The 12264-nt window shown below is 42.6% G+C and overlaps 1 protein-coding gene across 1 annotated transcript in view; it reads right to left on the bottom strand.

The window, feature by feature from the left end:
• The window catches only part of aipl1 (aryl hydrocarbon receptor interacting protein-like 1), a 30957-nt gene extending 20431 nt beyond the window's left edge, over positions 1-10526 (bottom strand). The window contains exon 1 of the mRNA XM_052521367.1: positions 10392-10526. The gene's annotated coding sequence lies outside the window, so the exon portion shown is untranslated. The remainder of the gene's footprint in view (positions 1-10391) is intronic.
• Positions 10527-12264: the final 1738 nt, after the last annotated feature.

Genomic DNA, 12264 nt, shown 5'->3' with positions numbered 1-12264 from the left:
GTGGTGGGCAACATGTCTGCACGATGACTGGCATGCCTGGTGACTGGCATGCACTTTGCATTTGTGCGTTTCACACACCTGTTTCTGCCTAAACCTGTCTGTCCGTCCACCCTTCTGACTACAGTACTTGTCCTACTTACCTTGGGGTATGTAAGGTCTTAAACCTACATTATGCTACAATAAACATACTGTATGTAACAGTGAAGTGACTTGACAGCCACACGTGTTTGTCAAAACCAGGGCAATAACAGGAGTTATAATTACATAACCTCTAGAAAACAGCAACTCCTCCATCCCTCTCTCTTGTAGCTGTAGTACCTGTAACTGTAGTACCTGTAGCTTTAGTACCTGTAACTTTAGTATCTGTAGCTTTAGTACCTGTAACTGTAGTACCTGTAGCTTTAGTACCTGTAACTTTAGTATCTGTAGCTTTAGTACCTGTAACTGTAGTACCTGTAACTGTAGTACATGTAGCTGTAGTACCTGTAACTGTAGTACCTGTAACTTTAGTACCTGTAACTGTAGTACCTGTAACTGTAGTACCTGTAGCTTTATTACCTGTAACTTGAGTATCTGTAGCTTTAGTAACTGTAACTGTAGTACCTGTAACTGTAGTACCTGTAACTGTAGTACATGTAGCTGTAGTACCTGTAACTGTAGTACCTGTAGCTGTAGTACCTGTAGCTGTAGTACCTGTAACTGTAGTACATGTAGCTGTAGTGCCTGTAACTGTAGTACCTGTAGCTGTAGTACCTGTAACTGTAGTACCTGTAACTGTAGTACCTGTAGCTGTAGTACCTGTAGCTGTAGTACCTGTAACTGTAGTACATGTAACTGTAGTACCTGTAGCTTTAGTACCTTCAACTGTAGTACCTGTAGCTGTAGTACATGTAACTGTAATACCTGTAGCTGTAGTACATGTAGCTGTAGTACCTGTAACTGTAGTACATGTAGCTGTAGTACCTGTAATTGTAGTACATGTAGCTGTAGTACCTGTAGCTGTAGTACCTGTAACTGTAGTACCTGTAGCTGTGGTACCTGTAGCTGTAGTACCTGTAACTGTAGTACCTGTAACTGTAGTACATGTAGCTGTAGTACCTGTAACGGTAGTACCTGTAGCTGTAGTACCTATAAATGTAGTACCCGTAGCTGTAGCACCCATAACTGTAGTACCTGTAACTGTAGTACCTGTAACTGCAGTACCTGTAACTGTAGTACCTGTAGTACCTGTAACTGTAGTACCTGTGACTTTAGTATCTATAACTGTTGTAGCTGTAGTACCTGTAACTGTAGTACATGTAGCTGTAGTACCTGTAGCTGTAGTACCTGTAACGGTAGTACCTGTAACTCTAGTACCTGTAGCTGTAGTACCTGTAACTTTAGTATCTGTAGTACCTGTAACTGTAGTACCTGTAGTACCTGTAACTGTAGTACCTGTAACTGTAGTACCTGTAACTGTAGTACATGTAGCTGTAGTACCTGTAACTGTAGTACCTGTAACTGTAGTACCTGTAACTGTAGTACCTGTAGGACCTGTAGCTGTAGTACCTGTAACTGCAGTACCTGTAACTGTAGTACCTGTAGGACCTGTAGCTGTAGTACCTGTAACTGTAGTACCTGTAACTGTAGTACATGTAGCTGTAGTACCTGTAACTGTAGTACCTGTAGCTGTAGTACCTGTAACTGTAGTACCTGTAACTGCAGTACCTGTAGCTGTAGTACCTGTAGCTGTAGTACATGTAGCTGTAGTACCTGTAACTGTAGTACCTGTAGCTGTAGTACCCGTAACTATAGTACCTGTAGCTGTAGTACCTGTAACTGTAGTACCTGTAACTGTAGTACCTGTAGCTTTAGTACCTTTAACTGTAGCACCTGTAACTGTAGTACCTGTAACTGTAGTACCTGTAGCTGTAGTACCTGTAACTGTAGTACCTGTAATTGTAGTACCTGTAGCTTTAGTACCTTTAACTGTAGTACATGTAGCTGTAGTACCTGTAACTGTAGTACATGTAGCTGTAGTACCTGTAACTGTAGTACATGTAACTTTAGTATCTGTTACTGTTGTAGCTGTATTACCTGTAACTGTAGTACCTGTAACGGTAGTACCTGTAGCTGTAGTACCTGTAACGGTAGTACCTGTAACTCTAGTACCTGTAGCTGTAGTACCTGTAACTTTAGTATCTGTAGTACCTGTAACTGTAGTATCTGTAGTACCTGTAGCTGTAGTTCCTGTAACTGTAGTACCTGTAGTACCTGTAACTGTAGTATCTGTAACTGTAGTATCTGTAGTACCTGTAGTACCTGTAGCTGTAGTTCCTCTAACTGTAGGACCTGTAGTACCTGTAACTGTAGTATCTATAGTACCTGTAACTGTAGTACCTGTAGGACCTGTAGCTGTAGTACCTGTAACTGTAGTACCTGTAACTGTAGTACATGTAGCTGTAGTACCTGTAACTGTAGTACCTGTAGCTGTAGTACCTGTAACTGTAGTACCTGTAACTGTAGTACCTGTAGCTGTAGTACCTGTAGCTGTAGTACATGTGGCTGTAGTACCTGTAACTGTAGTACATGTAACTGTAGTACCTGTAGCTTTAGTACCTTTAACTGTAGTACATGTAGCTGTAGTACCTGTAACTGTAATACCTGTAGCTGTAGTACATGTAGCTGTAGTACCTGTAACTGTATTAACTGTAGCTGCAGTACCTGTAGCTGTAGTACCTGTAACTGTAGTACCTGTAACTTTAGTATCTGTAACTGTTGTAGCTGTAGTACCTGTAACTGTAGTACCTGTAACTGTAGTACATGTAGCTGTAGCACCCGTAACTGTAGTACCTGTAACTGTAGTACCTGTAACTGTAGTACCTGTAGCTGTAGTACCCGTAACTATAGTACCTGTAGCTGTAGTACATGTAGCTGTAGTACCTATAACTGTAGTACATGTAGCTGTAGTACCTGTAACTGCAGCACCTGTAACTGTAGTACCTGTAGCTGTAGTACATGTAACTGTAGTACCTGTAGCTGTAGTACATGTATCTGTATTACCTGTAACTGTAGTACCTGTAACTGTAGTACCTGTAACTGTAGTGCCTGTAGCTGTAGTACATGTAGCTGTAGTACCTGTAACTGTAGTACATGTAGCTGTAGTACCTGTAACTGTAGTACCTGTAACTGTAGTACATGTAGCTGTAGTATCTGTAACTGTAGTACATGCAGCTGTATTACCTGTAACTGTAGTACATGTAGCTGTAGTACCTGTAACTGTAGTACCCGTAACTGTAGTACCTGTAACTGTAGTACCTGTAGCTGTAGTACCTGTAGCTGTAGTACCTGTAACTGTAGTACCTGTAACTGTAGTACCTGTAACGGTAGTACCTGTAACTCTAGTACCTGTAGCTGTAGTACCTGTAGTACCTGTAACTGTAGTACCTGTAGTACCTGTAGCTGTAGTTCCTGTAACTGTAGTACCTGTAGTACCTGTAACTGTAGTACCTGTAACTGTAGTATCTGTAGTACCTGTAGTACCTGTAGCTGTAGTTCCTGTAACTGTAGTACCTGTAGTACCTGTAACTGTAGTACCTGTAGTACCTGTAACTGTAGTACCTGTAACTGTAGTACCTGTAGGACCTGTAGCTGTAGTACCTGTAGCACCTGTAACTGTAGTACCTGTAGCTTTAGTACCTGTAACTGTAGTACATGTAGTTGTAGTACCTGTAGCTGTAGTACCTGTAGCTGTAGTACCTGTAACTGTAGTACCTGTAACGGTAGTACCTGTAACTCTAGTACCTGTAGCTGTAGTACCTGTAACTTTCGTATCTGTAGTACCTGTAACTGTAGTACCTGTAGTACCTGTAGCTGTAGTTCCTGTAACTGTAGTACCTGTAGTACCTGTAACTGTAGTACCTGTAACTGTAGTATCTGTAGTACCTGTAGTACCTGTAGCTGTAGTTCCTGTAACTGTAGTACCTGTAACTGTAGTACCTGTAGTACCTGTAACTGTAGTACCTGTAACTGTAGTACCTGTAGGACCTGTAGCTGTAGTACCTGTAACTGTAGTGCCTGTAGCTTTAGTACCTGTAACTGTAGTACCTGTAGTACCTGTAACTGTAGTACCTGTAGCTTTAGTACCCGTAGTACCTGTAACTTTAGTACCTGTAGCTTTAGTACCTGTAACTGTAGTACCTGTAGTACCTGTAACTGTAGTACCTGTAGTACCTGTAACTGTAGTATCTGTAGTACCTGTAACTGTAGTACCTGTAGCTTTAGTACCTGTAACTGTAGTACATGTAGTACCTGTAACTGTAGTACATGTAGTACCTGTAACTGTAATACATGTAGCTTTAGTACCTGTAGTACCTGTAACTGTAGTACCTGTAGCTTTAGTACCTGTAGTACCTGTAACTGTAGTACCTGTAGCTTTAGTACCTGTAGTACCTGTAACTGTAGTACCTGTAGTACCTGTAACTGTTGTACCTGCAGTACCTGTAACTGTAGTACCTGTAGCTTTAGTACCTGTAACTGTAGTAACTGTAGTACCTGTAACTGTAGTACCTGTGTTGTCCAGTAGGAGGACTGGAAGACCAATCCCAGGCCCCAGCTTCAGCCCTTCCCTTTAGCCTGACGTTAGCCCCCTTATATACCTTATCCACAGCCCTAGCCCTACTATATATACACTCTTAGAAAAAAGGGTCCCAAAAGGGTTCTTCGGCTGTCCCCATAGAATAACCCTTTTTGGTTTCTCTGGTAGAACCCTTTTTTGGTTTCAGGTTGAACCCTTTTGGGTTCCATGTAGAACCCTCTGTGGACAGGGTTCTACATTGAACCCAAAAGGGTTCTACCTGGAACCAAAACAGGTTCTTTAAAGGGATCTCCTATGGGGACAGCCGAAGAACCATTTTAGTTTTTTTAAGTAACCCCCAGCCCCATATAACTCTCCCTGACAGAGCCTCATGCTCCTGCCCTGACCTTTAGCTACATACCTCTGCACGTAGAAACCAGTACAAAGGGCACATGCACACAGCAGTCACACACACTCACTGTATACCACCCCCACCAACTTTCTCACACACACACACACACACACACACACACACACACACACACACACACACACACACACACACACACACACACACACACACACACACACACACACACACACACACACACACACACACACACACGCTACTGCTGACACAGCCGCCCTCACACAATCACATTCTATAAGCTGGATAACCCTGGGAGACCAGCTGAGTATTGTGGGATGGAGCTGAGAGTCCCACTCACAGATCAAATCAAATCAAATTCTATTTGTCACATGCACCGAATACAACAGGTACAGCCTTACAGTGAAATGCTTCCTTACAAGCCCTTAACCAACAATAAAGTTTTAAGAAAAATAAGTGTTAAGAAAGTATTTACTAAAATAAACAGAAATTTAAAAAAAATACTAAAAATACTCAATTTAAATAAAAAAATAAGAAAAATAGAAAAATAACAAATAATTAAGGAGCAACAATACAATTACAGTAGCGGGGTTATGTACAGGGGTTACTTGTACAAAGTCAATGTGCGGGGGCACAGGTTAGTCGAGGTAATTGAGGTAAAAGTACATGTAGGTAGAGGTAAAGTGACTATACATGGATAATAAACAGAGAGTAGCAGCAGCGTAAAATTGTACACTCACACATACACGCACACACACACACACACACACACTCACTCACACACACACTCACACACACACGCACGCACGCACGCACGCACGCACACACGCACACACGCACACATACACGCTCACACACACACGCACACACACACGCACACACACACACACACACGCACACACACACACACACACACACACACACACACACACACACACACACACACACACACACACACACACACACACACACACACGCACACATCCACGCACACACACACGCACATGCACACACACATACACTCACACACACACACGCACATGCACACACACATACACTCACACACACACACACACACACACACACACACACACACACACACACACACACACACACACACACACACACACACACACACACACACACACACACACACACACACACACACACACACACACACACACACACACTTCCCATGTGTTCCACAGTGCTGAAGGAACATTACCCCTACTACAGAGCTAGATTTCTCATGTATGCATGTGTCAGTGGTGGAAAAAATACACAATTGTCATACTTGAGTAAAAGTAAACATACAGTACCTTATTAGAAAATGTGTAAAGTAAAAGTGAAAGTCACCCAGTAAAATACTACTTCAGTAAAAGGCTAAAAGTATTTAGTTTTAAATATACTTACAGTGGGGCAAAAAAAGTATTTAGTCAGCCACCAATTGTGCAAGTTCTCCCACTTAAAAAGATGAGTGAGGCCTGTAATTTTCATCATAGGTACACTTCAACTATGACAGACAAAATTAGAAAAAAATCCAGAAAATCACATTGTAGGATTTTTAATACATTTATTTGCCAATTATGGTGGAAAATAAGTATTTGGTCAATAACAAAAGTTTATCTCAATACTTTGCTATGATGAAAATTTACAGGCCTCTCTCATCTTTTTAAGTGGGAGAACTTGCACAATTGGTGGCTGACTAAATACTTTTTTTGCCCCACTGTAAGTATCAAAAGTAAATGTAATTGCTAAAATATACTTATTAAAAGTGAAAGTAAAAGTATAAATCATTTCAAATTCCTTATATAAAAGCAAACCAGACAGCACCATTTTCTTGTTTTCTTATTTACGGATAGCCAGGGGCACACTCCAACAAACGGAGCATTTGTGTTTAGTGAGTCCGAGCAGATCAGAGGCAGTAGGGAGGACCAGGGATGTTCTCTTGATAAGTGCATGAATTTGACAATTTTCCTGTCCTGCTAAGCATTCAAAATGTAACGAGTACTTTTGGATTTCAGAGAAAAAGTACTTAATTTTCTTTAGGAACGTGGTGAAGTAAAAGTAAAAGTTGTCAAAAATATCAATAATAAAGTAAAGTACAGATATCCCAAAAAACTACTTAAGTACTTTATACCACACGTCTATGGGACCCTGTGACCTACTCAGGTTGAGGAGGAAATAAATGGTCAGTTGTTCTACAGATTCAGTGAACCAAGCACAGACTTCCGTTAGCTCCCCCAAGCCTACACTTTGGCTTTAGCTCAGTGGGTTTACACAGTCTTGTGGCATGCAGCCGCAGATAACTCAGGGTTCAAACCCAGTCAGTCACTTAAACATGAGCTCCCTCCCAGTGGTAGTGAATGGTACAGTATGACTGGGAAATGTAGGGAACACCTACTGCGAACTCATTCAGCTCATGTATGGAGTCAATACAGCTAATCCCACTGTTTACTTAAAACAAGAGCTTGGACAGCCCACACACCATAAGCTCTACACAGACACACACACACACACACACACACACACACACATAAATAGGTAATTTGGTTTAAAAGTAGCCTGGGAATGCATATTGTCCTGGTTCATACACAAACACATGCAAAACAATATACAATTCATTACACACACAGTTAATAAAACATTCCCATAAAGAAAGCAGACAAATAACAAAATTCCAAATCTCTTAGCAGATTCAATTCAATACCTCTGCTCTTCATCATGATCAAATTGAGTTATGATATAATGACGGTGACCTTTAGTGCAAGCCTTACTGGGATGTGAGAGGAGGAGGAGGAAGGGTATTGAGTGTGATTGAAATGAGCAATATCTTCAATCCTAATCTGGGGTCATCCCAGGTCTGTGGATTAGAGGTAGAGAGGAGGGCATACTGTAGAACACGTCTGACCTCAATACATTTAACTTTAAACCGGTGGGCCTCGACAATGCAGACACACCTCTTACTGTAACATCACCTGGGTTACCTTCAGCAGGAGCAAACGATACAAAATGTTTTGAAACGTGAAACAAAAATCAGCATTTTTATTGAGTTCCCCTTCTGTTAAAATGTTCTCCTACCAGTTCATGCCTACCTATAACCTGAACTTGTTAAAGCAGGCCATATTTTAAACTAAACACACTGAACTCTATCTCGCTTGAGGAGGGGGTGGCTTTTAAAACAGCGTAATTTCCAACCCTATAAGGAAATCCATTGAAATGCTAAGACATTTGCACCAAGAAGCCGGCAGCATGCTCTGGTCTCTGGTAGGAGATTGCTCTGTCTGCTCTAATTTCTTGCATGTGGCCTGCCGGGAGACCACGAGGCTGCGTTCAGCAGTGGCATGCAGCGTTTCTCTCTGTAAGCAGCTATTGACTATTTCCTCAAGTACGCACGAGGCACAAACACACACGCACACAATGTGTGAGGCACATACTCATATGCGCATTATACACATGCACTACACACATCCCAATGAGGCCCTTGCTGCTGGATGAAATCAAAGGCCAGCCTGTTCTCACGTGGGCCCTGCATGTGGCACACACGCTCATGCAGGCAAACACACACACACACATGCACACATACATTTACAACACATTGCTATTGTCAGAGGAATGAGGAACATTATCGTCCAGGGACTTGTTTGTCCAAGTCCAGAAGTTTCACCTTTGTGATTGTCCAACAGTAAATCAGTGTCTGTGTGTGTGTATAATGTAATTATGTACAGTACCAGTCAAAGTTTGGACAAACCTACTTATTCAAGGGGTTGTCTTTATTTTTTACTATTTTCTACAATGTAGAATGAAAGTGAAGGCAACAAAGCTATGAAATACGGAATAATGTAGTAAGCAAAAAGTGTTAAACAAATCAAAATATATTTTAGATTTTAAATTCTTCTAAGTAACCACCCTTTGCCTTGAGGACAGCTTTGCACACTCTTGGCATTCTCTCAACCGGCTTCACCTGGAATGCTTTTCCAACAGTCTTGAAGGACTTCCCACATACGCTGAGCACTTGTTGGCTGCTTTTCCTTCACTCTGCGGTCCAACTCATCCCAACTCATCCCCCCCCACACACACACTATCACGCCTCCTACATGCTTCATGGTGGGAGCCACACATGCAGAGATCATCTGTTCACCTACACTTTAGTCACGATGAAGCATGGTTCCCACTATGACAATAGTATTGTTTTCTAACTTGTTTTCATTTGTGTAGCATTTATTTAACATTTTAGATTTTCTGTATCTCTCCATCACCCCTGCTCTTTCTGTCACTATCTGCCTCTCTGCCTCTCTTTTACTTTCTCTCTGTCTCTCTGTCTCTCTGTCTCTCTGTCTCTCTGTCTCTCTGTCTCTCTGTCTCTCTGTCTCTCTGTCTCTCTGTCTCTCTGTCTCTCTGTCTCAGTCCCATGTGTAGGTTGTTGCCATGTCACTACTTCAGTACATGTTGTTCTGTACTCTGTCCTGGGCTGGCTGGCCCACAGCACAGAAACAGGAATCAAACATGATACCCCTACCACACAGGCTTGACTGCAGATCACGTTTCACATACAGTACAGTGTCCATGCATGTGTGTGTGTGTGTTTGCGTGTGTGTGTGTGTGTGTGTGTGTGTGTGTGTGTGTGTGTGTGTGTGTGTGTGTGTGTGTGTGTGTGCGTGCGTGCGTGCGTGCGTGCGTGCGTGCGTGCGTGTGTGTGTGTGCGGGTGGGTGGGAGCCTGCTTGCCTGCCTGTCTATCTGTGTTTCTGTCTGTCTGTGTATATTGGCGAGCTATAGGTACCGAAGCAGTAAAAAGCGTGTCTGTGAAAGTGTTTTATTTTTTCAATTGACATTTGTTTACTTTTTTGTAAAGTGTATTGCACTTTAAATAAAATGTGACTTGACTTGTGAGAGCAACACCCTGTGTTTGGTATTAAGAACCAAGTGTGAATATAAGCAACAGTGGCTGAGACATAAACACATAAGCACTTGCTATTCATTTGGCTCCCCCCCGCTCTCTCTCCCTTTCTTTCTCTCTTTCTCTCCTTTCTACTTCCCTCTCTCTCGCTTTCTCTCTCTTTATCTCTCTATTTCTCTCTTATGCAGGATTAAGTTGTCAGGTTCCATTGAACTCGCAGTACCCTCGACCACACAAAACCTTCTAAAGGTACTTAGGTACTACAGTTATTTATAAGTAAGTGTTGTGTAACCCTCTGCTTTCAATGTACCTAACCACCCATAGATAGTATCTGAGTGGACACACTGTCATGGTTACTTGGACACATCAGAAGTGGTGTGTGTGTGTGCATGTATTCTTTGGTAAATGTACTATGATTTAGGGCTCTATTCAAGCTGTATAGCGGAAACTCTGTGTTACAGCGTTATTGAAATTTAAAGGCGATGTTCCTACATTAGCGGAGATTGCATTCACGGTAAACAATGCAGATGTCGGCTCAGTAGGAACTTACCTTTATATTTTTAAGGGCTCGATTCAATCTGATCCGCTTTAGCCGACAGAAAAGCAGCTTGTTTACAAGTTTTCAATTATTATTATTTCTCTATAGCCTACACTTCCTCATTCTGATCTTCTAACGTCGGTGGGACGGGTGTGGCATCATGACAATGATCACAAGAGCAGCTGCTCACCAATTTGAGTGCTCCAATGCAGTTACACCTCTGACGCCACCAAAACATCACCTATGCGAGTGTCGGCTGTCGCCAGCTAATCCAGGCCTAAATTGAAGATTCAAATAAAGTATTTAATATGTATGTATGTCCTGGTAAACTGGAGGTACACCTAAGGACTGTGTGTCTTGGACAGAGAGAGAGAGAGAGAGAGAGTGTGTGTGTGTGTGTGTGGCTGTCTGTCATGTCCCTTTAACGAGATTGTCTGGTCGCTGATGTGCGTCGGTCTGCCCTGGTCAGACTTTCCTTTCCGAGGAATTACGCAACAAGCATTCTGTGGACCCGAGGGGGAAATCGTCTAGGTGACGGCAAGGCCTCCTCTAACGTCACAGCCCAGGATTAACCACGGCAACCAGTCAGTAGATTAAAGATACACAATACCTCTGTCTCCTTCTGTTACCTCTCCTACTCCTCTTTCCCATTCCCTCTCTCTCTTTAACTCTCACTTCCTTGGTCACCCTATTTCTCTCCCTACAGCCCACCTATAGAGAAGTCTGGGGGATGTCTATATCTGGAGTCTTACACTGCAGGGCTGGGGCCCAGGGCCTGGGTGCAATGTGTAACACACATAATTGCCTGGATTGCCTGGCTGCCTGCTGGCTGGGGCCTCATTGAAATGGGAGGCTTGTCAGGGGCTGGGGCACAATGGTGGGTGGGTGTGCATACTACATAGGTTCTCTCTCTTTCTTTCTTGGTCTTTCTCTCTTTCCCTGGGTCCTGGTCTCTGTATCACATTCACTCTTTCTTTCTCTCTTCTTCTATTGGTTTCTGCTATATCACCATGGGCACACTCTACACGGTGCGCTGTACCCTCTCCCCTATATCACCCCTCTCTCTCTCTCTCTCTCTCTCTCTCTCTCTCTCTCTCTCTCTCTCTCTCTCTCTCTCTCTCTCTCTCTCTCTCTCTCTCTCTCTCTCTCTCTCTCTCTCTCTCTCTCTCTCTCTCTCTCTCTCTCTCTCTCTCTCTCTCTCTCTCTCTCTCTCTCTCTCTCTCTCTCTCTCGCTGGCTAGCATCAGTCGCCTTACCACGTGGGTTGGTTTTTCCAGGGCCACCCGATGAAGTCAGCATTAGAGAAGAGAAGGAGGGGGGAGGGAGCAGCAGTAGCCAGGGTGTCCAAACATGGAAACTGAGACATACAGTACGGGGGAGGAGGGGCCACACTTTTCCACTTCCCTCTAAATCACACATTAACACATACAGTACAAGTCAAAAGTTTGGACACACCTACTCATTCAAGGGTTTTTCTTTATTTTACTATTTTCTACATTGTAAAATAATAGTGAAGACATCAAAACTATGAAATAACTCATATGGAATCATGTAGTAACCAAAGAAGTGTAAGCAAATCAACATACAATATATTTTATATTTCAAATTGTTCAACGTAGCCACTCTTTGCCTTGACGACAGCTTTGCACACTCTTGTTATTCTCTCAACCAGCTTCATAGGGTAGTCACCTGGAATGCATTTCAATTAACAGGTGTGCCCTATTAAAAGTTCATTTGTGGAATTTCTTGCCTTCATAATGTGTTTGAGCCAATCAGTTGTGTTGTGACAAGGTAGGGGTGGTACACAGTAGGTAGCCCTATTTGCTAAAAGTCCATATTGTGGCAAAAACAGCTCAAATAAACAGAGAAACAAACAATCCATCATT

This window comes from Oncorhynchus keta, chromosome 1 (assembly GCF_023373465.1).
Source record: "Oncorhynchus keta strain PuntledgeMale-10-30-2019 chromosome 1, Oket_V2, whole genome shotgun sequence".
NCBI lineage: Eukaryota > Metazoa > Chordata > Actinopteri > Salmoniformes > Salmonidae > Oncorhynchus > Oncorhynchus keta.
Note: the sequence above shows the minus strand (reverse complement) of the source record. Positions and strands in the feature narration are given on the sequence as shown.